The sequence below is a fragment of the Alexandromys fortis genome, unplaced genomic scaffold (assembly GCF_014885135.2).
Source record: "Alexandromys fortis isolate MF-2015 unplaced genomic scaffold, M_Fortis_MF-2015_v1.1 scaffold_150, whole genome shotgun sequence".
Classification (NCBI taxonomy): Eukaryota; Metazoa; Chordata; class Mammalia; order Rodentia; family Cricetidae; genus Alexandromys; species Alexandromys fortis.
The window spans coordinates 2,585,744-2,612,471 of record NW_026068027.1 but is presented as its reverse complement, the minus strand read 5'-3'; the positions used below and the strand labels follow the sequence as shown (position 1 = coordinate 2,612,471).

The window sequence follows — 26,728 nt, the reverse complement described above, 5'->3', positions numbered from 1 at the left end:
ATATATATATATATATATACATATATATATATATATCCACAGAAAACCACTTATTTAGAACTACAAACCAAATTAAATCCTTCCTTTAAATTACTTCACATCAGGTATTTTTGGTCATGTTAACAACAACAACAAACCATACTGCCAATGTTCATAGATTATTTTTCCAATATCTTAATGGGGTGGGAGGGGCAGCAGTGGCTGGCATACACAAACCCCAAGTTACAATCCTCAGCTCTGGGGAAGAAAAAAAGCCTAATGTAGCTGCCATGGTGACACACATCCTTTATGGCAGCATCTGTCAAGGCAGAATTCGAGCACAGCCTGGTTCACATAATGAGTTTAGGCCAGAGCTGTATAGTGATGCCCTGTCTCCAAAAAAAAAAAAAAAAAAAAAAATAATCTTTAAATAGCCTGATGCCACGATCCATGATCATAGATCTGATGATTCTGAAACAGTCCTAACTAACAGTTCAAGTTGAAAGAACAAAAACAATTTTAGTAAAGGGGGGGGAGTACACAGGGTTCCACGCACTCTTCTAAGGTTCTAGGAAACGGGAGTCTCGCTTGTAGCTTGTGTCTAAGCCAACTGAGAAGGAAAACACTGGAAAATGTTAACGATAACAGCCTGGCATTCGTTCCCGTGAAGCCAGAAAGTCCTTTCTATAAATCTCAACTGTACTGACACATACGGCACATGGATCTAAAATACTTATGTGCAGATACTTTTAGAGGTTCCATATTACTTCAACAATCTTAACATGACAAGAACATTCCAAGGAAGGAAAGACAGTTTCTCTAGCATCATCTTCACCTCATCTTCCTCAGCTTCTCTTAACAACTCATGTCAGCACAGCTAATGTTTTCTCCCTCAGATTTTTCAATAGCATGATTGTAATTTCTAAAGTTTGTTTCTGTTTTGTATTTTGGTGGTGGTTGTTGTATTGTTTTGAGACAGGGTTTCTCTGTGTAACATTCCTAGAGGGTCCTAGAACTAGCTCTTGTAGACCAGGCTGGCTTGAACTCAAGAGATTTAGATTAAAGGCGTGTGCCGCTACCACCCTGCTCTCCTCCAAAGTTTTTTAATGTTTATGACTTAATCCCACTTACAGAATCCTCTGTAAACTCACTTGCCACAATGCTCCCCAGAAGTTCACATTACTACAGAGCTCCCAAAACAATCACAACTTACAAAAAAACTCATTCCCTTTATATTTGCTTTATCTAACTCTTCACACTTAGTCATAGTTTTTCCTCCACCCACTTTTTCTTCGGCTCCTGTTGCTATGCCTGCTTCCCACGAGTAAAAGCTTCTGGGTGGAGAAACCCTGGGAGGGGATAACTTCTTATTGTCATTCTTCCCCTAGCCCCCATGCAACTACTGAAGTGAGTGGATTCAACAGGGACTCAAAAATGGCTTTCCATAAAACTGTCCAGCCTAAACTAACAGAAGCCAGATGGCAGCTGGTGGGCAAGGGCTAAATTAAGGCTAGGTCCTGTGCTAGCTATCCGATGCGGCAGCAAAGAGGACTAGGCAGCAGCTCTTGGCTGACTGGAGGACTTGCTCTTTACCTTAGCTGTCAGACAAAGCACATGGACTCCAGCACCTAAAGGGGCTACCTACGGCGACGGAAGAAAATGGGACACGGGTTGGGGGGGGAAGGGAGGTCCAAACTAACAATTACAACGACAACACACACAAAAGAAGGCGTACTGACAGCGACTATACAGGCCACTTCAAACCACCTGACAAAATAACGTAGAGACTACTAGGAGAGAACAACGGTTTCTTTAAAAAAGTAAAGGGTTAATCTCCGTGTCTGAAATCCCCTTGTTTGATCCCAAATATCTCAAAAAGTATTGTCAATTAACTGCCTAAGAGATCATCTGAAAGCAGAAGACATAACCTTCAAGCTACCCATTGTGGAAAGGAATAGACGTTAAGTGGCATTTTAACCTTCATGGTTACACTTAATTATTAAGAATGTCTAGAAAAGAAAAAAAAGCCAACAGCAAAAAGAGAAAGAAAACCTTCCATAGTAAACTGATAAGACTTTCCACACAGATTTGGAATTTAACCCAACTTCAGAAACGTTGGGAAAACTGTAGGCAATTTTGGGGAAAATAAAATTATACTGAAAAAATTTACATTCGAGTTACACACAGCTTGGTTAGTATAAAAACCCCCATTGATAAAACAGAATTAGCACCCCATTCTCTGTTCATGAATACAAACCGGACAGAATACAGCGACTACAAACCTGGGATGAGAAACATTAAATTAAGACTGAATGAAGTTGTCCTCTACCAGGAATTTTGGGTGGGGAGGAGCTATTTCTACTACAGTCAAGCCTTCAATTACTTAGTCACTCTTATTGTTCAGACCGCTGTTAAAGACAAAAAAAAAAAAAATGGAAAAAGCCGATCGCTCCTCTAAATTTTACACATTGGGAGAAACATAGTAACATCAGGGTGAGGCTCACAGCCACTGCCTCGGTCACAAATTCTTCGATGGAAATCGGGGACCGCGGCGGCAACCACACCCCTGCCGACTGCGAGCAGCCCGAAGCTTTTCCTCCAAGCGGCATTCCCAGGCTTACCACACCCCCTCGGCGACACGGGAAACCAAGCGGATTTCACGGCGCGATCGCCGCCTCACGCCCCCCTCCCGCACGCAGGCGACTCCCAGCTTCCGCCACGCTCCCCCGCCGACTCGGGTACCCAGCGACCACCGGCCTCCGGCGCCCGCCAGCCCGCCCCCCGCCCGCTCCAGGTCTGCGGCCGAAGCCCCCGGCTCGAGGGCGCACCCCCGCCTCCGCCCCGGGCCCCGCCGTCGCCTCCCGCGGCCTGCCGCTCACCTGGCCGCCGGCTCCTCCTTCGCCCGCCCGGCGGGCCGCCGCCTCGAAGCAAGCGCGGGCCGCGGGAAGTCCGCTGAGGAGGGGGAGGGGGCGGGATGCCGGGGAGCCGCCTCCTTTCTCCTCGCCGCCGGCTCCCGCAGCCAGGCCGCGCGTCCACGCCCGCTCGCCCACTTTCTCACGGCCCTCGCGGGGGTCGGCCCGGCGGCTCGCCCTCCCCCCTCCCCCCACGCCCGCACTCTTCGTTCCCACACGCTCACGCCCGGCCGCCGCCGCCGCTCGCTCCCTCGCTCTCCAGTCGCTCGCTCTCCCGCGCGCGCTCACACACTCGCTCACACACACTCGCTCTCACACACACTCACGCAGCGCGCGACGCCGGCGAGGCCGCCCCGCGTCCCCCAGACTGAGGCGCCGCGCGCCCCCCGCCCGAGCCGAGGACCCGCGCGGCCACGCCCCCCGGCAGCGCCGCCGACGCGGGCGGGGGGCGGCGGGGGGCGGGGCGGCGAGCGCGCCCGCGGGACTGACACCTGCGAGGGGGCCGCCCCGCGGCCGGACGAGAGCCACGGGGCACGCGGGCGCGCTCGCTCGCGAGGATCGCCACGCGGGCGCCCCAAGGACGCGCGCCTCGCCACCCGCCCCCAAACCGTCCTCTCGGAGCCGGGAAAACGGGTGGGGGGCGAGGTCTGTTCCGCTCGGCACCGCGAGAGTAGGCCCTGCCGTTGTGCGCCCTCCCGCTCGCCCGCGCAGCCCCGGCTTTGGGCAGCGGCCGTGAGCGCTTTGATGCCCGCCGACCCGGCCGAGCCTCCCGCGCGAGGGCTGGCCTGGGGACTCGGGCGGCCCGCCGTGGCGCCAACAAGTCCTCCCTGGCGTCCCGCCTCACCAGGAGGCAGCGATTTGGGGACAAAGATGTGGTAACTGAAATGGTCCCGGTCTGCGGATGCACCGAAGACAATACCTCTCGGAACGCACGCGAAAGGCGCGACAACTGCAGCCTCAGCCGAGCGTGCTACGCTGAGGGACGCTGAGGCAGGAGGATCACAGGCGACCCTGTGCCCCAAAAGAAAATAAAGGATATCATAAATTCTGTGGGCTGGACAGATTCAAAGGTAGACAGGGAAGCTAGAGCAAGCTCGGTCTCTTAGAAGCCTGTATGAATCTACAAGGAGCTCCGAGTTGATGTCAGAATAAATAGATCATGCTTTTAGGAGCGTTTCCTTAGTTGAAAAAAAAAAATCATTGTCTCAAACAGAAGCTAAACATTTGATCACGCTCCTCTGCTTAACTCCCGTTTCTGCACCATGAATGAAACCAAGGATGAGTGACCTCCCTTACATTGAAAATCCATCCACAAATAGCTTCAGTCATCAGAGATCCCAGATATGAGCTACAATTGAAGCGCCTTGTACTACCCCCCCCATCTCAAATCATGTCAACCAACAGCTCTACGCTTCTTCATTTAATCATCTAGCCAGTCCTAGAGCCCTAGCAGCATAGAGCAGTGGTTCTCAACACTTTGGGGGGGGGGGAGGGGCAAACGACAGCCCCCTAAAACCATGGGGAAACACAGATATTTACATTACGATCCATAACAGAAGCACCAACAATGATTATCGTTGGGGGCCACCACGACCTAGGCACAATGTTGAGGGTCGCAGCATTAAGAAGGTTGAGAATCACTGGCCTAGATGGTGGGCGAAATTGCTCAGTAGGTACATAAAGACACCTGTATACCTCTGCCAAGTAAGAGAACCAATTCCCAGCCGGGTGGTAGTGGCAGACGCCTTTAATCCTGGTCTACAAGAGCTAGTTCCAGGACAGGCTCCAAAGCTAGAGAAACCCTGTCTCAAAAAACCAAATAATAATTTACAAAGAGGACCAGTTCCCACAAGCATGACCTATCTCACCCCTTTCTCTCTTTATAGGTGTGTGTACAGAGATTATATACATTTTAGGAGCTGTACCAACCTAGGGAGGGAACCGCTGGAGCCACACTGCTGGCATTGGACTGCTGGTCCACTAACTATGTGATCTGAAGTAAATTCACCTCCCTCTATCCTAACCTGAAGAAAGAAAAAGCGAGTTTTAAAAAGGAGTTACCTGCTTTAATTAGAACTGTTCTAGTAAGCACAACAGGCCCTCAGCATCCATGGGAACTGGACCTAGGACTCTAGGAATATTCAAGTCCCATATATAAAATGGTAGGTAGTGTTTTCCTATACCCTATACACACCCTAAACCACCTCTAGATGAAGTCATGCTGAATACAATACTGTACAGAAAAGAGAGAACACCCGAACCTATCCGGTACTGATGCAGTCTTTTCAAGTGTCTTCTATCTACAGCCGGTTAAGTCTGAAGAAGGCCGACTGTAGGTTCCACCTCCTGACACAGAGCATCTGCTTGAGTGGCTACATCTATTCTCCGTTATGCCATTGAGAGCAGCCTAAGGTAGTGAACCTTCTTTACAGAGGACACATTCAGAGGAGCAAATGTGCAGTATGGCATACTGCCTTCAGAGAAAAAACGGGGAAGGGGCTACTCTGATAGCCTCCTGGCACAAAAAGCAGGTTTAACCAAAACACCATGAGTAACGCAAACTCGGATTGGTCTTAATAATAAAACCCGGAGTCAGCTATCGGGAGTGAAAGTTGAAAGATTAGAGAAGCCAGCCACGAGTTCTTACCCCTACTTCAGACCAAAGGGCAATCCTGTCTCTGGGAATACGCAGTCTGAATGCCACGTGTTCCTGTCTCCTCCCGCCTGATATTCCTCTCTCCGCCCAGCCATATCCCTCCCTGTTTCCGCCTCCTCAGAACTGGGATTAAAGGCCTCCGAGTCACAAGTACTGGGATTAAAGGTGTGGAGCAACGCTGCCTGGCTCTGTTTATCTTTTAGATAAACAGGATCAATTTCCTGTAATTCAGGGTGACTTTGAACTCTGAGATCTTTTGCCTCCCTCTCCCAAGTGCTGCCATGATAAACGTGTGCCACTACTGCCTGGTCTCTATAGCTAACGAGTGCAGCTAGTTCTGCACCCTTATCTTCAGGCAAGCTTTATTTGTTTTTTTCTTTTGTTTTGTTGTTGTTGTTGTTGTTTTTTTCAAGACAGGGGGTCTCTGTAGCTTTGGAGCCTGTCCTGGAACTCACTCTATAAACCAGGTTGGCCTCAGACTCAGAGATCCACCCGCCTCTGCCTCCCTAGTGCTGGGATTAAAGGCGTGAGCCACCACCGCCTGGCAGAAAGCTTTATTTGTTAAAGCACATACAAAATACCACCCAACCATGCTTTCTTAAAGCGTTTTGTAATAAGGGGAAACTTGATCATAACGAAAATCTAGCAAGCACAGGCATACACGTGGGATTGCGTGGATCATGTACACACACACACACAGAGAGAGAGAGGGGGGGGGGGGGGGGGGGGGGGGGGGGGGGGGGGGGGAGGGGGGAGGGAGGGAGAGAGAGAGAGGGAGAGAGAGAGAGAGAGAGAGAGAGAGAGAGAGAGAGAGAGAGAGAGGGATTGGCAGAGAGAAAGGCTGCACAGAGCATGAATAGCTTGTTCCTCCTACTGTAACTCAATCCAGTTGATAGTAACCGTATACCTTTCCAGAAAAAGTAGGCTGTGCAGGGGAAGCTGAGCTGTGGGTATTCAATCAACTCCCTGGCCACTTGCACTTTAAAAATGCCCTCTATTATCCACCACACTGCCACTCCCTGCACAGTATCTGAATGTGTGCAGCGTTAGTTGTGATAAGGAACTTTTCCTTAATCGTATCTGAACAGCCAAATAGGTTATTTTATGCTCATAAAAACCTGAGGGGCAGATAAGACAGGCATGATAAACTGCAGCAGAGTCAACTTACAAGTAAGTCAAGAGCAAAAACCTAGTGTTAATGGGGCCATTTTCAGTTCTTAGTTATGCCTTAAGCGTAATGTAATCAACACTTCAAACACGCTGGTACCCAGCTCTTAAACTGGGTTGCTAGAGCTTCCTTATGAGATTTCAGAGATAACTCAAGAAGACCCTGCCTCTGGTCTGTCTAAGGACGAGGTGCATTTTAAACTGTTGTACTGCCGAGGTCCTTGGGTGAACAAATAATCATTGCACTTTTCTGAATAAGTAATGGTGCTGAATAAGTAATCTCCCCCGCGCCGTTATGGGAAACCATGAGAATGGCCATACAGGACTCAATCATGTTGCTGAGGCTTCACGGTCCCGTTTGCTTAGACCACTATGTCTCGCATCTCCTTTAAGATGTGCTTTATGAGCTGGGCGGTGGTGGCACACACCTTTAATCCCAGCACTCGGGAGGCAGAGGCCAGCTGATCTCTGAGTCTGAGGCCAACCTGGTTTATAGAGTGAGTTCCAGGACAGGCTCCAAAGCTACACAGAGAAACCCTTTCTTGGGGAAAAGAAAAAAAGAAAAAAAAAAGTGCTTTATTATAAATATTTTGGGTAGTTAGTCTGGGTTTCATTATATGCCCACTAGGTTTTGGTTTGGTTTGGTTTGGTTTGGTTTTTTTCAAGACAGAGTTTCTTTGTGTTATCCTGGCTGTCCTGGAACTCGCTCTGTAGACCAGGCTAGCCTCAACTCAGAGATCTACCTGCCTCTGCCTCCCGAGTGCTGGGATTAAAAGTGTGTGCCACCACCTCCCGACTTTTTTAAAATTTGAACTGTTCCTTTATTTGCGTGGATTTTTTTTTTGTCTGTATGTCTGTGCGCCACCTGCAGTTCCGTTTGCAGGTGTTGTGAGCCACCATGCGGGTGCTGGGAACTGAACTCGGGTTCTCCAGAGGTATAGCCTGTGCTCTTTACTGCTGAGCAACCATCTCCAGCCTCCCAGCTCGTTATTCTCTGGTGAATTAATATCGTTCTGAAGGTTAGAGGTCAGCTGAATGTCTGGAAAGGCATACTTTGTAGGTAATGCTACAACCCTGGAGTCAGAGAAGTCTTATTTTAAACCCCAGCTTTATTTACTCGCTACATCAGACCTTTGCTCATTAACTTCCACAAACCTCAAATTTTTTGCATCAATAAGTTAAATATCTTATTAGCACTAATTTATTAAATTATGAGGATTAATGAAGTTACCCAAATTTAATGCAGTTTAACATAACTCAAGCATAGCAAGAGCTTAGTAAATATTGGCTATTATTCAAGTTGATTCCAAAATAGCTGAGCAGCAAAGAGGAATATTTTTAGATGTGTGACAGCAATACAGATAATTATACTCAAATGCGTGTCTTTGGGTATGAAACCAATAAATGCTCTCTCTATCCAGTTGGATTTAATGGCTCGATAAAGAGTTAAGCTTGGAAATGCTTGGTCAGAGGAAAAGATGAACTTTGAGTTCATCTCAAAGATATTACCCAAAGAGTTGGACCTCTTAGAGTCTCTTCAATATCAAATAAGATTTATCTGCCCAACCCCAACCAGCCCTTTGACTTTATTTGGGGTTGGGCTTGGCTTGAGGGGAACAAGGTCTTGCCTAGGCTGGTCTGGAATTCTCTGTAAAGGGGAAGGATTACAGGCGTGGACCACCACACCCGGATCCTGGTAACTCTTTTGGATCTACTTCTCAGCATAGGTGTCTACTGACATCACCCCACTCCACCTCCCCAAAAAGCACAAGTCACCCACCCAGCAACAGTAAAATTTGCGGGTTTTCTTTTTTTTTTCTAGCTAGTAAAATTCTTTAAAGTAGCCTGTAGGCACCATCTGTTGCGCATCTTCTGGGGCTCAAGACGGGGAAACAAGCTGGGATTTGATTAAAAATGAAGGACTCAAAATAGCAAAGGAGAACTGTAAAGTAGCATACAGTCGCTGCATCCCAGGGTGCTCTTTTAGGTGCATCTGACTGCAAAATTCATGTGTCTAGAGAAAGGGGGCTGGTGTCTTGTGTCAGTACCTCCACTGGCAGACAAGGAGCGACTGACTGAATCGACTTCTCCCCGCAGCTTCCACTGCCAGAGTCCTCCGGCTAGAATAGCTAAACACTGGTCAAGCCTTCCCCACCCACTCCCCTCCTCCTTTGGCGGCTCTGCATTTCTACGCATTAAACTCTCTGCCTCTCTCTAACTGTGCCCACATAACGCTCAGAGCAGACACAAAGGGAGCCGGGGTCGGGAAAAGAACGGAAGCTCCCATAGTGGCAGAATCACAGAATGTGGTTGAAAGGATGGACTTGTTAGCCGGGCGAGCCCCTCTCCCTTTCTTTAATTGCCTCTGGTTGTGAGATTCCCTCCCTTCCTCACTCCCCCTCCGCCCCTGCCAGCTCTCAGGGAATCATATCACCTGGGACGCTTGCTTAAAAAGCAGGCTGTGTGGTTTCCGACCTGAGCCGCTAAAGCTTCTAAAACTATTCCCAAGTCTGCATTTTTTTAATAGCCATGCCAGGTGATTGTGTGCACATGGAAGCTCCTGGAGAGAGCTAGATAGCCATCTGCAAAATGCTGTCTATTTAAAGCACTCAACGTTTATAAACTCACTGTAGCCTCCAGCAACCTCACAAGGCTGAGTAGAGTTAGGCCCCCTCCCCCAGCTAAAAGGTGAGACAATGCGATTAAAACCCTGGTGATCATCTTGTTCTCTTGACTGCCTGTTCATCTGGAGTATTTTCAAAAAAATCCGTTCTCTCCTAGCAAGGGTAATGCCAACTAAAAGTGGGGAGGGAGAGGAAAGGGTGTCTCCCCACTTGGTGCAAGAAAACCAGGTTGACCTGGGAGACAATTTACCAATGGGCTTCAACTACAGAAGTGATTATACTCAAACTACATAACAGCTATTGCAGATGTCACCCTAACCCAGCAGCACCCTGAATGACTAATAAACATGCAAATTTAATTAATTCAAGCATCCTAAAGGCTTGGCACCACCACAATTGTTTGGGTTTGCTTTGTCATATACATATATACATACATGTGTGTATATATGTTTGTATATATATGTAAAGGATATTTATTTACTTATTTTTATTTATTTATTTTGGTATTTCAAGACAGGGTTTCTCTGTAGTTTTGGAGCCTGTCCTGGAACTCACTCTGTACGCCAGGCTGGCCTCGAACCCACAGAGATCCACCTGCCTCCACCTCCCAAGTGCTGGGATTAAAGGCATATGCCCCCACTGCCTTTGAGAGAAGGTCTTATATGTAGATCCACGTGCATCTACCTCCTTAGTATTGGGACTAAAGTTGTGCCCAACTTGTCGCTGCTGCTCTACCTCCTCATTTTGCTCCTAAATTGTTTCTATTCTCTTGGCTTCAAAAAAAACCCATTGTACTATTGGTCAGCCCATTCTTCCATCAGCTCCAGAATCCCTGAACACCCCCTTTTCTTGGCTTCTCTTCTCTTTCAGTCTGAGTTTTATCCTGGCAAATACAAAGCCAGACAAAATATCAAGGAAAAAGGAAAAATGAGAAAAACCGGGCTTGGAGAGAGAGTTCAAGGACCTTCTCAACTGCCTATCAAATGGTGGCTAGCCTAAACTGCATGATACCCTATCTCAAGAAAGAGGAAAACACACACTAAATGTAGTAAAACTATATAGGATTAGCCAGTGAGGTATCACATGCCTATAATCTCCAGACTCAAAAAACCAAGGCAAGAGCCTCAAGAGAGTCCAAGCCTCCGTGTTTAAGAGCACCGCTTGCTCTTCCAGAAAACCAGAGTTCGATTGCCAGCAACCACACAGCGGCTTAAAATTGTCTGGAACTACGTTCGAAGGGCTCCCTCAGAGGGTGCCAGCCACACGTGCGCTACACATACATACATGCAGTGCCGGTGCATGCCTATAAACACATACACAGAATATGAAAATAAATCTTTTAAAAAAATGAGTTGAGGGGGAGGTGAGGATGGAGCTTGGTTGGTAATATGCTCTGGTGACAAACGCCCACAGAATCTCAGTTCTTGGGATACAGAGGCTGGATGGGTTAGGTCATCTTAAGCAAGTTTGTTTGAAGGCAGCCTAGGCCAAGGAGACTGTTTCCAAAAGAAAAGAAAGAAAATCAGTGGAGAATTGCGAGCTGACCTCTGCCTCCAAAAACTTCTGGACAGCTGAGCACATATGTGAGATACAGGCTCCTGCAGACTTAGGCGTGTCAAAAGGACCACAGAAATATTTGGAATGTGTAGTTATCCCTGTCCCTAGGGTCATTTCCAAAAAAAAATTAATAGACATTAAGCCTTTTTAGGTCTCCCAACAACCCTACTGTATTTCAGTATCTTCTTTCTGTAAATAAATAACCCAAGACACAGAGATGTTAAGTATCATGTCCAAAGTCACACAGCTATAAGTGGCAGAGCCAAGTTCTGTTCTCGTTTATTCCAATTCCCCTCATCATCCCATCTAGAGATGAAAGACTTGATGTCTTCAGGTTTTTTCACTTCTTGAGTTTGTCTCATCTGTTTGGGCTTACTGTTTGGGCATATTTCTTCAATGGCATTTAAAAATTTGAAAAATAGTAGTGTATGTTCAAATTTGCCACAGACCTAAAAATCCACTAGCCAAGCATCACCTACAGAGAGATTCAACAAAAAAAAATATTAATAGGTGCTTGAATCCTCAGATACGCATAGATTCTGTTTTGACGAATGATAAATAAACCCACTTAAGTCATAAATGGATCTGCTAAAGCCGTAGAAGCTTTTGTTTATCATTATGGTTTTTGCTCTTCTGATATGAAAAGTAAAAGCTATTTTTTTTTTCTGAGACCATAAAACAGTTCAAGATGTCGGGGGAGTCGCCGGTACATGGGGGACCAAAAGGGTTCAGCAGAAAAGCCAGGATTTAGTGTTTGACAGGCTGAAAGTAGGTCAGTGTCCCCGACTGTCACAGCTGGTGGAGAATGATGTCAGAAGATGAATGGGGGAAGGGTGGGATTTAAGGTGGGGGCGTGGAGAGACCCTGCATGGAAGACTGTGTGCGGGAAAGAGGGGACGTACAGACCACTTTAAGTCAGCCTCTGTAGGCTGGTGGGAGAAAGAACTGAAGCAGAATTTCTCCCCTTCTGCCTCCCAGGCCTGTTCCCTACCTCTGCATCCAGTCTGCCAGACACAGAGACAAACCTGCTGATTTTTTGATTAAATAAGAGGAAGAAAAAAAGTGGAAGAATTAACCAGCTAATCCAGACCTGAGGAGACAAGGAAAGGAGTTAGGCCGAGATGGCTGAACGAAAGAGGCAGGCAGGCGAGGAACAGTGCGAGTCATCTTGAGTGTGTCACTGTGGTGATTTCTAGTTTCGGAAGTTTAAAACTGACAGGAACAGAGTGCTGGGAAGACACCACAATAGATGAAATTTGTAATTAAGAATATAAATCAGAGCTGGCGGTGGGGGCGCACGCCTTTAATCCCAGCACTGGGGAGGCAGAGGCAGGTGGATCTCTGTGAAATTGAGGCCAGCCTGGTCTACAGGAGCTAGTTCCAGGAGAGGCTCCAAAGCTACAGAGGGACCCTGTCTCAAAACACACACACACACACACACACACACACACACACACACACATCGGGCCAGTGGCAGTACCTGCCTTTAATCCCAGCACTCTGAAGGCAAAGTCAGGTGGATCTCCATGAGTTCAAGACCATCCTGGTCTACAAGTGAGTTCCAGGGCTACCTAGAAAAACTCTGTCTCAACCAGGCATTGGTAGCGCATGCCTTTAATCCCAACACTAGGGAGGCAGAGGCAGGCTGATCTCTGTGAGTTTGAGGCCAATCTGGTTTACAAGAGCTAGCTCCAGGGCAGGCTCCAAAGCTACAGAGAAACCCTGTCTCGAAAAAAAAAAAAAAGAAAAGAAAAAAGAAAAACCCTATCTCAGAAAAAAGCAACAACTTAATAGCTAGCTGGGCACATTAGTGGTAGTGCCTGCCTTTATTTCTAGCACTTGAGATGGAGAGGCAGGTGGATCTGTGAGTTCGAGGCCAGATTGGTCCACATCAGCAAAACCCCGTCTGAAGAAGGAAGGACTTCTCTCTTCCACCCTCACTTCCTGTGGTTACCTGTCCATGGTTAGAACGCCTTTTTACAGGTCTCCTTCCGGGGATGGGTGGCCCCTATTAAATTTAAGTAAATCAGCACTAATGTCAGTTCTTGGAATGTGTTGACATCTCAGGATCTCTGCTTTTGAAATTAGCCGTGCATCTCAGACATTCTTTCCATCACTGTAAGAGCTAGCCAATAAGAAGCTGGAACTAGCCGGGCCAAGCAGTGTTTAACAGAATACAATTTGTGTGTTGTTATTTTGGGCATGAGCTAGCAGGCGGCCGGGGTGCTGGGGACGCAGCCCCGCCGCTCCCTATTTCAACAGATGGCTGCCCAACCTGAGGATAACTGAATCCACAAAAAGCCTCAGAAAGCTTGGGAAAGAGTAAAGCATGCATGTTTTCTTGGTAGCAAAAATTTTTCGGGTCTACTCTGCTTGCTAGAGGTAAGCAAGCGCTCTCATCTAAGAAAGGCTTCCTGACTCAGCTTTAGCTGCAAAACCCTGCAGCTCATTAAGAGGTCCTGCCAGGAAACACTTAAACGGTGTTGACAAAAAGCTGAAGGCATGCTTTTCGGTTTTCAGCCATAGCAGGAAAAAGCTGCGCTGTTTAAAAATGACGGCTTTCTGGGCCGTCCTGCCAGGGCAAACTCTGACTGAGACAGAAGGGCCAACTATGGAGAGAGGACTTGACTGTTGTCTGTTGTAGCTCGCTGGCTGGCAGGGACCTTGAAACGCCATAGAATTGTGGCTATAAACATGGCTACAGCCTGTATCTCCGCCATGAGGCTGGAAAGCTAAGGAATGGACTGGATCTACCTGGCAAAGCCACGGCTTTAATCCTACTCATATTGCTCAGTAATTTAAAGGCTCGTGTAGTCAGAAAAAGAGAGATATACAGTAAAGAGATTCAAAGACAAAAATTTTAAATGATTTACAGTGTGTTGAAAATAATATGCAGACTAAAAGTTAAAATTCTTAAAGTAAAAAAAAAGTAAGAAAAAGAGAAGTTGTGTGTGGTAGTACACGCCTTTAATCCCAACACTTGGGAGGCAGGGGGAGATTGACCTCTGTGACTTCAAGGTGTGGTAGCACACGCCTTTAATCCCAGTACCTAGAAGGCAGAGACAAACAGATCTCTGTGAGTTCAAGGTTGGTAGCAAACGTCTTTAATCCCAAATGCCTGCGAGGCAGAGACAGGCGGATCTCTGAGAGTTCAAGGAGAGCCTGGTCTACAGAGTTATTCCAGGTCAAAGAGATACAGAGAATATAAAATAAACGAAATAGAGGTTAAAATAAAGCTAGCAGGCGGCCGGGGTGCTTGGGACGCAGCCCCGCCGCTCCCTATTTCAACACATCACCAAAACAGTCCTCTGTCCTTTTGCGTGGGTCCCAGATCAGGAATCAATTGGGTCCAATCACTCTTCTATCCCATCACCAGCAACAGCCTTGAACCCCCTAAGAACTGTTCCTACTGTGAGCACACTGGTGGAACCTAAATATTCACATAGCACCCACATGTCAAGATAAGCATGCCCAGAAATGGGAGATACCCCCAGGACTAGGAAAACTGGGTTGTCCGGCACCCATATCTGAAGTGTCTGCTGCTTTTCATTACCCCTCCCACTCAGAAATTTCTTTCTCTTCCTAAGGAAGGAACCTAAATATTTATCTTCTGCTCCCCCTCCCCCCTTTCTGTCTCCTCTCCTTTCTTCTGTACCAGATTCTATTTCCACCTCACATTGCCCCTGTATTTTCTTCTAAATCCTGACTTTGTTGTGTCTTGGCTTAATCTGTTAGCTGTCCACTAAACTTTCAGAGAGAGCTGGAACCAGAAACAGCACATTTGGCAAAAAGCCAGTCACACATACCACAGAACCACAGACAAGCTCTCGGACTGCAAAATCTTTTCAGCAACCCATTCCTGGTTCTCGCAGTCAGCAGTTCACCCAGACCCATGGTCGGAAAGAAACAACACATACATTCGAATACACGTTGCCCACACAAGGCCTCTGCAGTCAGCTCACAAAGACACAATGTCTGCAGAAAAGCAGAAAGGTCTTTGCCGGCTGCACACACAGGCGATGCTTTCCCCACCCCTTCCTAAGCCGTCCTGACTGGCTCTTTCTTCCAGACACCTCCTTCCCTCCCGCTGCCTGACCGTGGCTCTGCTTCCTTTACTGGAGTCCCAAACTCGAACTGCCTGCCATTGATCTCCTGACAAATCCGCAAGCTAGGCAGTAACTTCTTCAAGTTCCTCTTGCCCTGACCAGGAATTTAATCTCGCAAAAGGACAGTCCAATCAGAGTCTGCTCCGAATTATTTCATCAGCTTTTAATTTTTTCCCTTTCTTTAATTAAAAAGTTCTTGGGGGGAGGGGAGAAGCAGAAGGGAGAAAAAAAATGAAGTCCATAAAATAAAAACAGACAGGGACAGGCAATGGTAGCACACGCCTTTAATCCCAGCACTTGGGAGGCAGAGGCAGGCGGCTCTCTGTAAATTCAATGCCAGCCTGGCCTACAAGGTGAGTACCAGAACAGCCAGGACTACACACAGAGAAACCCTGTCTCAAAAAAGCAGAGAGGCAGAGAAAGCCCTGACAGAAAGTTCACTGTATTGAGATTATGGATAAAACCAGAAAAGCCTTTGGGTCCAGAAACAAGCCTGTGAAGGCTTGTAATCCGAGCTACCCAGAAGGCTGAGGTAAGAAGACCAAAAATTCAAGGCTTGTCTGAGTTACAGAGTGAAGTCAAAGCCTGCCTGACCAAGTGAGCGAAACCATCATCTCAAAATTTAAAAAATAGATAAAAACAGGAGGGTGTGGTTCATTCGTAGGGTAGCTATTTGCCATTCAGGCCCTGAGCACGTCCCTAGCATGGTAGCACTAGCGATGGCACACACCAGTAAAGGGTAGAGTCAAGAGAATCAGAAATTCAAAGTCCGCTTCAGGCTTACAGCACGGCCCAGGCCAGCCTAGACTACGAAAGAGGGGAGGAGGAGCTGGTACAGAGCTCAGACTTACAGAGCTCTCAAATTCAAACTCCAATACGGGTGGAGGGGTGGACTAGAGCTGGTTGGGGATTAAAGGTGGCGCACGCCTTTAATCCCAGCACTCGGGAGGCAGAGGCAGGCGGATCTTTGTGAGTTCGAGACCAGCCTGGTCTACAAGAGCTAGTTCCAGGACAGGCTCCAAAACCACAGAGAAACCCTGTCTCGAAAGAAAAAAAAAAAGAGTAGTATTTCCTGGTCTCACAGAAAACCTGAGTTCAGTACCGAGCACCCCTGTTGGCCAGCACACAACTGTACACACCTGGTAATACATTCACACAAACACATCGAGATCAAAATGAAATCTTTAAATCTGAGAGAAGAGCGCTACCGCTTCTGTCCATATGGTGGTGCTCATGAGCTGAGGCCAAAAAAAAAGAAAAGGGACAGTGGCGAGGCAGGTTTCAAAATTAAGGCAAGACAAAAGAACAGACCATGTGAAAGATTATACTATTTCTCCTGAAATTTTTTTTCTCCGTCTGTGAGGCTAATAGGAGAATTAGTAATGGAGAAAAAGCCTCTAAGACGATTATGTATCTTGAAATTTCCTAAAAAGACAAAATAGATAATCATCAAAAGTACCTGCCTCAACGGAGACTGAAGCCACTAATCTGAAAGTGTTTACCGAAGCGTGGCAGGAAGGTACAGTTGGTCTCAGATAAAAATGATTTCTCAAAGATTACACTACTTGAGATGTGGTCGTCGGGCCCCAGGCCCTCCCATTTCCGTTTCCCTGAGATTCTTTTAACTGGTTATCTGGTAAGATCTGTGTTTGCCATGCCCTGGGGGGATTCAGACGTCCACTCCAGTCTGGGAAACGCCACTGTAAAGCAGGGAAGCCTTCCTACCAGAGCTGGGACTCCTTGAAGAGAATTGCTAAGGACTCCAGACAGACAGACAGACAGCGGAACTGCTCCTTCCAGGAGAGAATTTCAGGACCTCTTTTTGCACTGGGTGCAGTGGTGCCTGACCGGAATCCCGGCACAAAGAGGAGTCCCAGGAAAGAAAGCTAGAGGATGGAGGACCAAGAGAAAAATAAGTCGCATGGGTTATCTTTTGATCCCTCCAATCACAGGCGATAAACGTAAAAAAGAAAAAAAAACATACTTTAAACAAAACAACAAAAAGGAAGGGGAGAAAGGGGAAAGGAGGGGGAGATTCCTCATACACCAGGCGGCGTTGAAGAGATAACCGGTTATGACTGATTCTGCACAAGTCCTGCAGCCCTGTTAGGTCTATACTGGACTCCACGGCCATTCTATAGTCGTCTTCTTAATCATCTGTCATGCTACGTCATGCAACATGTTATTGTTGCAAGGTACCAGATTTGGGGTTTTTGTTTGTTTGCTTGTTTTTCTTTGTTTTTTCAAGACATGGTTTCTCTGTGTAACTTTGGAACCTGTCTTGAAACTTGTTGTGTAGTCCAGGCTGGCCTCGAACTCAAAGATCTACCTGCCTCTGACTCTCAAGTGCTGGAATTAAAGACATGAACCACCACTGCCTGGACAAGACAAGCTAAGCACAGCTGGGCATGGCAGTGCACACCTTTAGTCCCAGCATTTGAGAATTTCATCCCTGCCTTTGAGAATTTGACACCATTCTCAGGATTTACAAAGACGACTTTGCTTCCCAGTTTATTGTACTTCACTTACCAGTTTGTTGCAGCGCTTTCAAAGACAGTAAGTTGGATCGGGAGATATGCAGGGAAGGCTGGGCTCTGGCAGAGTCCTGGGAACAGAACCTTCAGCGTGTAGGTCTGCACCAACCTCTTTGAAGGCAGACAGAGTGCTTGCTATCCAGGAATTTATATGTTCCCGAGTTTTTCTAGACCATCCCACTTTCCTGGAAAACAACGGGTGGATCTAATCAGTAAGAGATTAGTGTGAGCCTAATCTCCAAGTCATTGCTGCAATTCATTCAAAGGTCTTTCTTACCTCACATGCTCCCGAATCTCATTAGCATAAATTCAGGTGTGAACATTGTGAAAGCTCAGGAGAGTGTTATAAATGACAGAAGATACTAGCAACACTCATGAATGGCCCATGAGTTTAGACATAGAAACAAGACAAAATAAACCTATTATACCATATTTGTTCAATGGCTTTGTTTTGTTTTGTTTGTTTGTTTTTTGTTTCGGTCCCAGTCTTGCTTTGCAGCCTCATCTGCCCCTGAATTCAAGATCATCCTGACTTGGCCCTGCCAGGTCTGGGGTCTCCAGTGTGCCTTCTCACCCCCAGCTGGCAGTGTCTTTTGGGTGCATGGGACTCTGAATTCTTGTGCTTAGAGCGCCCACACTGGGCAACATACCTCTTCGTAGTCAATTCACATTGTACAGAGACTTTAAGGAAAATAATCTAAAAGGTACTAACTTGGATTAACTGGGTAGGAATTATCCCTAGGCTAGGATGAGAATCAGCAGTCATTATATTATGCCCAGATCACGGAGATCCCCCCACCCCCACCCCAACTAGGAGACCAAGTCCTATATGTAAAAGCAAAGAGCCTTTATTCTTACAAAAATTGACAAACTTGGCCTCTCCATGTGTCCATCATACTGGAGTGCTCAGAAAGCCCCGAGCTCAGCTGGGGTTGAGTTTTCATAGCTGCGAAGGTGGGGGTGAGGGATTTCTAAAGTTCAGGACCCCTGATAAGGAGAGGTTGAGATTTAGTGAGGTCAGGTGGTTCATTCCTGCAAAACTGGAAAAGCAAAGGAGTGGGGGGGGGGGGGGGGGGGGTATACATCAGGAATTCAAGGTGAGCTGGACTTGGTTGCCAACCCTTTAGTCCAAGCTGAGGCAGCTGTGTATCCTTGAGTTCAAGGCCAGTCTGGTCTCGATATAGTCCCGGTTAACAAAGATCTACCCTAAACAGTGACAATCTTATCTTTAAAAAGAAAAGGAATTCAATGTTATTTTTGTCTAAACGAGACTTAGATGTTTAGAAGAAAGGGGAGGAAAGATTTCGATAAGTCATCTGGGTGTCATTAAAGCCAGCAAACTTGTGGAACAAGGCAGAGAAGTCGGGAAATTAAGGATGGTGTGGAAGAAAGATGAGAGTTTATGAGATTTATTTATTTTACTTTATGAAAATATTTTTTTTGCCTCCATGCCTATATGTGCATCATGTGCAGGTCTGTTGGATCCCAGAAAATGCGATTATGGATGGCTGTGAGCCACCACATGGGTGTAGAGAGTCGAACCCAGGTCATTCCAAAAAGCAGCCAGAACCTTAATGGCTGAGCCATCTCTGCAGCCCCTAACTTTAGAGCCTTAGGATAGATAATTTCACATTTTGAATGTGAGATAAAAAAATATTGTGGATATAACATATGGACTGCTGAAAGATTTTATCCATACTTAAGGGTAAGGGTGAAGCTTTACTGTTTGGGAGATTTTGTTGTTTGGTTGGTTGTTTTGATTTTCGGTTTGGCTTGCTTTTTTATTTTATTTTTTGTTGCTGTTTGTTTTTGTTCTGTTTTTGAGATTCACTCTCTCTGTGTGGCCCTGGCTGGCCTAAAACTCATTATGTATACAAGGCAAGCCTAGATCTCACAGGAATCTGCCTGCTTCTGCCTCCCAAGTGCTGTGATAAAGGTGTATTCCTCAAGATCTACCTTTCCTCACTGATTTTAAACCAGAGAGTAACTTAATTCTAAATTAGTGCTAAAAGAGTTGAACAAATTCTGCTTCATATTAAGAGTAAAGCTGGGGGAAGAACGGGAAGTAGAAAGAAAGTTTGGAACTCTGTTAGGGTATTGACTGAACTGAAGGATGAGGAAAATGTCAAGAATGCATGATTGTGAAGTTATTTTATTTTGATTTGTTGAGGCAGGATTTCTCGGTGTAGCCCTGACTGTCTTGGAACTCACACTGTAGACCAGGCTGACCTCGAACTCACAGAGAACCACCTGCCTCTGCCACACAAGAACTAAAATTAAAGGTGTGAGCCACCACTGCTGGTGCAAAATACCAGATTTGTGTACAAAAGGGAACCACAGCTGTGCACAGCTTTAATCCCTGCGTTTGAGAACCTGCCACCACTCTCGCAGAACTGACAAAGAAGTCTTAGTTTGCCAGTTTATTGCACTTCTTTTAAAGATGACGAGTTGGTCTGAGGTTCTCAGGGCAGGCTGGGGTGCGACAGAGTCCAGGCACAGAACCCACTGCATGCTGCTGTGCACCAACTTCTTTGATGGCAGATACAGTATTAACGCTGAATTGATATCTTCCCAAGTTTTTCTGTGAACCAGTGCGTGTAAAATTGCAACCCTAATCTCAAGGTCACAGCTGCAATTCATTCGAAGGTCTTTCTTACCTCACATGCTCCCTAGGCTCATAAGCATGAATTCACGTTGTGAACATTGTCAAAGGTCACGAGTGTTCTATAAATGACGAAAGATAGTAGGAACACTTGGAAACTTCCACAGCATTTAGGCATAAGTACAACACATTATATATTTATTATAGCTTTTTTTATTCCGCGTTTTGTTTGTTTGTTTATCGAGACCCAGTCTTGCTTTTCAGCCCCATAGGTCTTGAATTCAAGATCTTTCTGACTTGGCTGTAGCAGGTCTGAGGTCACCAGTGTGCACTCTCACACCCAGCTTGCACAGTGTCTTTTGGATGCACAGAACTCTGAGCTCTTGTGTTTGGAGCATCCACACTGGGCAAGACACCTCCCTGCAGCAAATTCACATTGTACGTACATTAGGAAAACAATCCAAGCAGTACTAATGCCCAGAGGAGTCAGGAAGACCTGGTAGACATCAGCCCTGGGCTAGGATGAGACTCAGGAGTCCCAGCACTGACATTGCTCAGGCTTCAGTTCCTGTCAGGAGCCGTTTCCCCCCAAAATTATTGCAGGAATCATTGTCCTAAGGAATTTGCAGAGAACCCCACTTCTCAATTGTATTGAGAATTGTTTTATTGGCAGAGCCTACCCCACACCCAATTATCTGTTAATAGAGAGCTATCTGTTAGCGGGACCCGCCCCACACTCCAACTATCTAGAGAACTAGGAGTGTCAACTTGCGATTTCCTGACCCAGGAATCGTGACCTGACCGATCCTAACCTCCTGGCCAAGGACCTCGCGACCGGCTGGAACCACCGCTGCAAGATTCCTTCCTGCCCATGCCCCCCAAATTCCTCATCCTATATAAGCTGTAACCACGACTTTAATTAACGGAGGCTTCGACAAATCTGCTTGGCCTCCTTCCTCTTTCCCGCCCATGTCTTTCAGATATAGCACCTTTCCGGGACCCTGGAATAACTGACCAGCCAGGCGGGTTACAACCCTAGACTGAGTGACCCGCCACAGTGGTCTTCAAGTTCCCAGCACAGGGAGAAGGGGAGGTTGAGGTTTAGTGAGGTCAGGTGATTCATTGCTGTAAGCACTGGAGAAGAAGAGGGGCAGGAGGATATATCAGGAATTCACGGTCAGCAGCACTTGGTTTAATCCAAGCAGAGGCACCAAATTACCTGTGAGTTCAAGGCCAACCTGATGTCCCTTGAGAGAACAGATTAGCCGGGAAATTAAGGTTGGGGTGGAAGCAGAGCTGAGAGTTTATGAGGAAGAGAAAGCTTAGAACCCTCTTTTTAAAGATTTTAGGCTTATTTATTTTTGTTTTATGAGTTAATTAAGTTTTGCCTCCACGCCTGTATGTTCATCCTTTGCAGGTCTGTTGGATCCCCTGGAACTGGGATCATGGAGGGTTTTGAGCCACCACATGGGTGTAAAGAATTGAACCCAGGTCATTCCATAAGCAGCCAGTACTCTTAATGACGAAGCCACCTCTGCAGCCACTGAGATGAGGGCTTAGGATAGATCGTGTCAAATTTTGAATGTTTGATAAAAATGTTATGGATATGACTTATGGACTCCTGGGGGATTTTATCCACACCTTAACAATAATGTGAGCCTTTCCAGTTCAGGGGTTTTGTTGTTGCTATTGTTTGTTTGCTGTTTTTGGTTTGATTTGCATTTTTTTCTTTTTGTTCTGGTTTGCTTTTGTTTTTAAGACAAGTTATCACTCTTTAGCCCTGGCTGACCTGATGTTCATTATGGACCCACGGCTGTCCTGAATCACATAGAGAAATGCTTCCCTCTGCCTCCCATAAACTGAGATTAAAGCTGTGTACCTCTGTTGGGCAATGGTGCCACAGGCCTTTAATCCCAGCACTCGGAAGGTAGAAGCAGGCTGACTGTTGTGAGTTTGAGACCAGCCTGGTCTACAAAGCTAGTTCCATTCTAGCTAGGAATGTTACACAGAGAAACCCTGTCTCATGACAAAAAAAAAAAAAAAAAAAAAAAAAGCTAAAAAATTTGTACATCTGTAAACAAAAACTGTACTTTCATTTCCTGGCCACCCAGACTCAAATAATGGCGTGGAAATCATATTAGCTTTATCATTGTGTGGCCAACGGCTCAGGCATATATCTAGCTAGCCCTTACATCTTTAATTAACCCATTTCTATTAATCTGTGTATCCCCACAAGGCTGTGGCTTTTGTTTAAGGTTTTGGCATATTTCTTCTTCAGCAGCTACATGGCATCTCCTGGCTCAGCCTTCTTTATCCCTGCATTCTGTTTAGTTTTTCCCCCTTACCTATATTCTGCCAAGTGATAGGCCAAAGCAGCTTCTTTTTAAACCAATGGTAAACAAAAACACAACCTAAACAGTGGAAAAATCTTATCTAAAAAAAGGGGGGGGAGGAATTCAATGTTATTTTTGTCTCTATGAGACTTAGACGTCAAGAAGAAAGGGCAGGGGAGAAAAAAATAGGAACTCAATATTATTTTGTCCACATGAGACTGAGAAGAAGTCATGGGAGAGAGAAGAGATTACTATGAACTATCTAGGTGGCATTAAGCCGGGAACTAAGGGTGTGCTGTGGGACTGAAGCAAATCAGCCAGGAAATTAAGGATGGAATAGAAGCATGGATGAGAGCTTAGATGGAAGAGAAAGCTTAGAACTCTCTTGTAGTAAGGAGAGCAGCGGCAGGCTGCATCCCGGACGCCTGAGAGGAGAGCAGGCCCTTTGTTCAGTACCACCCGGCTATCTTACACCCAAAATAATTACACAGACACTGTATTTATTTGAACACTGCCTGGCCCATTAGCTCTAGCCTATTACTGACTAACTCTCACATCCTGATTAACCCATTTCTATTAATGTGTATCGCCACTTGACTGTGGCTTACTGGCATGAGTCTAACCAGCATCCATCTCGGAGAGGGACAGGAGAATCATGGCATCTGCCACAGTTCCTTCTTTCTCCCAGAATTCTGTTCTGTCTACTATGTCCACCTAAGGGCTGCCCTATCAAAAGGCCAAGGCAGTTTTCTCTATTCAACCAATGAAAACAGCACATAGACAGAAGACCCTCCTACACCTCTCTCTTTTTAAATATTTAGGTTTATTTAGTTTTCCTTTATGAGTATGAATTTTTGCCACCATATCTGTATGTGCATCCTGTAAAGGCCTGTTGGATCTCCTGGAACTGGGATCATGGATCCATAGGTGTAGAGAATCGAACCCAGGTCTTTGCAAAAGATGGCAGTACTCTTAAAGACTGAGCCATTTCTGCAGCCCCTGGGCTTAGGGATTTAGGGTAGATAGTTTCACATTTTGAATGTGAGATAAAAATAATGTGGATATGATATATAGACTGCTGTGTGATGTTATCCACACCTTAAGGATGATGGCGAGGCTTTACAGTTTGGGAGATCTGTTGTTTGTTTGGATATTTGGTGTGGATTGCTTTTGACTTTTTCTTCTTTTCTTTTTGTTCTGTTGTTGTTTTTGAGAGAAGGTCTCACTGTGTAGCCCTGGCCGGCCTCAGACTCACTATGTAGACAAGGCTGGCCTGGACTTTGTAGTGATCTCCCTTTGTCTGCCTCCCAAGTGCTCTGAGTGAAGATGTGTATCTTTGCCACAATGTCTTTACAAATTTTAAACCTGAGGAAAACTTCATCAAATTTGTGCTTAAGAGAGTTGAATGATTTCTGCTTTGTATTAAGAGCAAAGAAGGGGAAGTTAGGGAAGTAGAAAGTTTGGAACTCTGTTAGGGCTTTGACTGAACTGAAGGATGGAGAAAATGGCAAGAATGGATGAAAGTTTAGTTATTTTACTTTACTTTGGTTTGTTGAGGCAGCGTTCCTCTGTGTAGCCCTGGCTGTCCTGGAACTTACTCTGTAGGCCAGGCTGCCTTGAACTCACAGAGATCCTGCCTCTGTCTCCAGAGTGCTGGGATTAAAGGCTTGCAAGGCCACTGCTGAAGGAAGATACCAGATTTGTATAGAAATGTTAATCACAGCTGGACATGGTAATACATACCATTAACCCCAGCAATAGAGAATTTAATCCCTGCCGTTGAGACTCTGCCACCATTCTCACAGAATTGACAAGGAAATCTTCACTTAGCAATTTATTATACTTCTTAAAGATGATGAGTTAGTTGGGGAAGTACGCAGGACCGGTCAGGACCAGTTAGGGTGTGGCAGAGTCCGGGACACGAACTTCTGTGTGTTGTTGTACACCTACCTTTTGAAGGCAGATAAAGTCTTATCCCAGAATTGTTATCTTCCGGAGTTTTTCTGGAAATCAGTGGGTAGGTCTGTAAATTCCAACCTTAATCTCCAGGTCACTGCTGCAATTCATTCAAAGGTCTTTCTTACCTCCCTTGCTCCCTATTCTTGTTAGCATGAATCCACATGTGAACACTGTCTGTAGAAGGAGCTGTGGGCTGTTTCCTGCCACCCAGTTCTTGTCCGCCTGGCTAGCTTATGCCCCAAAAGAACAACACACAAATTGTATTCTTTTAAACACTGCTTGGCCCATTAGATCTAGCCTCTTCTTTGCTAACTCTCATATCTTGCCTAACCCATATTTAGTAATCTGTGTAGCACCAGTCTTACTGGAAAAGATTCAGCATGTCTGACCTGGCGGCTTGCTTCATCGCATCTGCCCCGGAGAGGAGCGGCATGGCGTCTGCCCTTGAGAGGAGAGGCATGGCGTCTGGCTCAGGAGAGGAGAGGCATGGCATCTGCCTCATTTCCTCTTCCTCCCAGCATTCTGTTCTGTTTACTCCACCCACCTATGTTCTAACCTCTCAGGCCAAGCAGTTTCTTTATTAACCAATGACCTTCCTCCATCAACTGTCAACAATCAGGAGAGTACTATAAATGTCAAAAGATACTAGTAACACTCATTAACTTTCATGGAATTTAGGGAAAAATAGAAGACTATAAGACAATATATACTTATTATGAGATATTTATTCCATTTGTTGTTGTTGTTGAAACCCGGTCTTGCTATGCAGCTCAATTTGCCCTTGAATTCAAGACCCACCTGACTTGGACGTACCAGCACCTGGGTCACCAGTGTGCACTCACACACCCAGCTTGCACAGTGTCTTTTGGATGCACAGAACTCTGAGCTCTTGTGTTTGGAGCATCCACACTGGGCAAGACACCTCCCTGCAGCAAATTCACATGGTACGTACATTAGGAAAACAATCCAAGCAGTACTAATGCCCAGAGGAGTCAGGAAGACCTGGTAGACATCAGCCCTGGGCTAGGATGAGACTCAGGAGTCCCAGCACTGACATTGCTCAGGCTTCAGTTCCTAGCACAGGGAGAAGGGGAGGTTGAGGTTTAGTGAGGTCAGGTGATTCATTGCTGTAAGCACTGGAAAAGCAGAGGGGTGGGGGTATATTTCAGGAATTCATGGTCAGCAGACCTGGTGGCCAACACTTTAATCCAAGCAGAGGCTGCTGTGTACCTATGAGTTCAATGCCAGCCTAGTCTCTATACAGAGTCCGGGTTAAGAAAGTTCTGCATTAACCTTTAAAAATCTTTGGGCTGGAGAGATGGTTCAGTGGTTAAGAGTACTAGCTGTTCTTCCAGAGGACCTGGTTTCAATTTCTTACACCCACATGTGATAGCCTTCACAACAAAGCACATAAAAGTAATTAAATAAATTATATAAGAAAGAGTGAAAAACTTGTCTGGCCTTTAAGATACGGTGCTGTGGGAGCTCCTTCTGCTCTTTTAGTCAATAGCCTTTAAGATACCAGCCCTCTTGCACAAGGTCTCTTATACAATAAATGCAGCTGTAAAACCTGCATTTGCACTTTTGTTTCTGGCTCTTGCTTCCAGCTGCTATGCTCTGTTCCTGTTCCCCATTTGTGCACAGGACTATTATCTAGGACAGTGATCTGTAAGTCTCCCTAAATAAATAACCCTTTATTATTCATAATTTTGAACCAGTGTGGGATTATTTTGACTTCTGCCATCAAATAAGAATAGAAATATATATATATATAATAAAATTGATCTTAAAGTTGTATCAATAAACCAAAGTCCATACCAATGAAAAATATTCATTTCTATATCTTATCACCAGCCTTTTTTATAAAAGAGAGTGACTGTGACCATTAACAATTTATATCCAACTCTTTTAAAGGAAAACAAACATTTATAAACAATCACTTGGGGAATTGGGCATAGTCCTTTCCAAAGTGCTTCATGCTGTTTGTTGAACGAAATATTTTTTGGGTTCATGTAGATCTTGAGGGTCTAGATTCATCAAATCACATTAACCTTGAAGCAAAAGCAGAACTTATTTTCCAAAGTAATATATCCTTATATTCAAATTTTAAAGTGAAGATACCTTTAAAATATGTATGTTGGTTTAGCTTAGCAACCTGTAGTTGCTCATTCACAATCAAAAATTTTAAAGAAAACACAATAATATATATATTTCACACTCTGTATATTTTCTGTCTTTAAGTAACTTTTTTGCTTTATTTATTTTATTTTTAAATATATTTTTTATTTTTTTTGAAAAT

At 45.6% G+C, this 26,728-nt stretch overlaps 1 protein-coding gene across 2 annotated transcripts in view; it reads right to left on the bottom strand.

The window, feature by feature from the left end:
• The window catches only part of Rimklb (ribosomal modification protein rimK like family member B), a 38,041-nt gene extending 20,356 nt beyond the window's left edge, over nucleotides 1–17,685 (bottom strand). The window contains exon 1 of one of the 2 annotated variants that reach the window (XM_050164126.1): nucleotides 17,531–17,685. The gene's annotated coding sequence lies outside the window, so the exon portion shown is untranslated. Of the gene's footprint in view, nucleotides 1–2,858; nucleotides 3,011–17,530 lie in introns of those variants that run through there. The other variant, XM_050164127.1, reaches the window with a different exon arrangement.
• Between the last annotated feature and the right edge of the window lie 9,043 nt (nucleotides 17,686–26,728).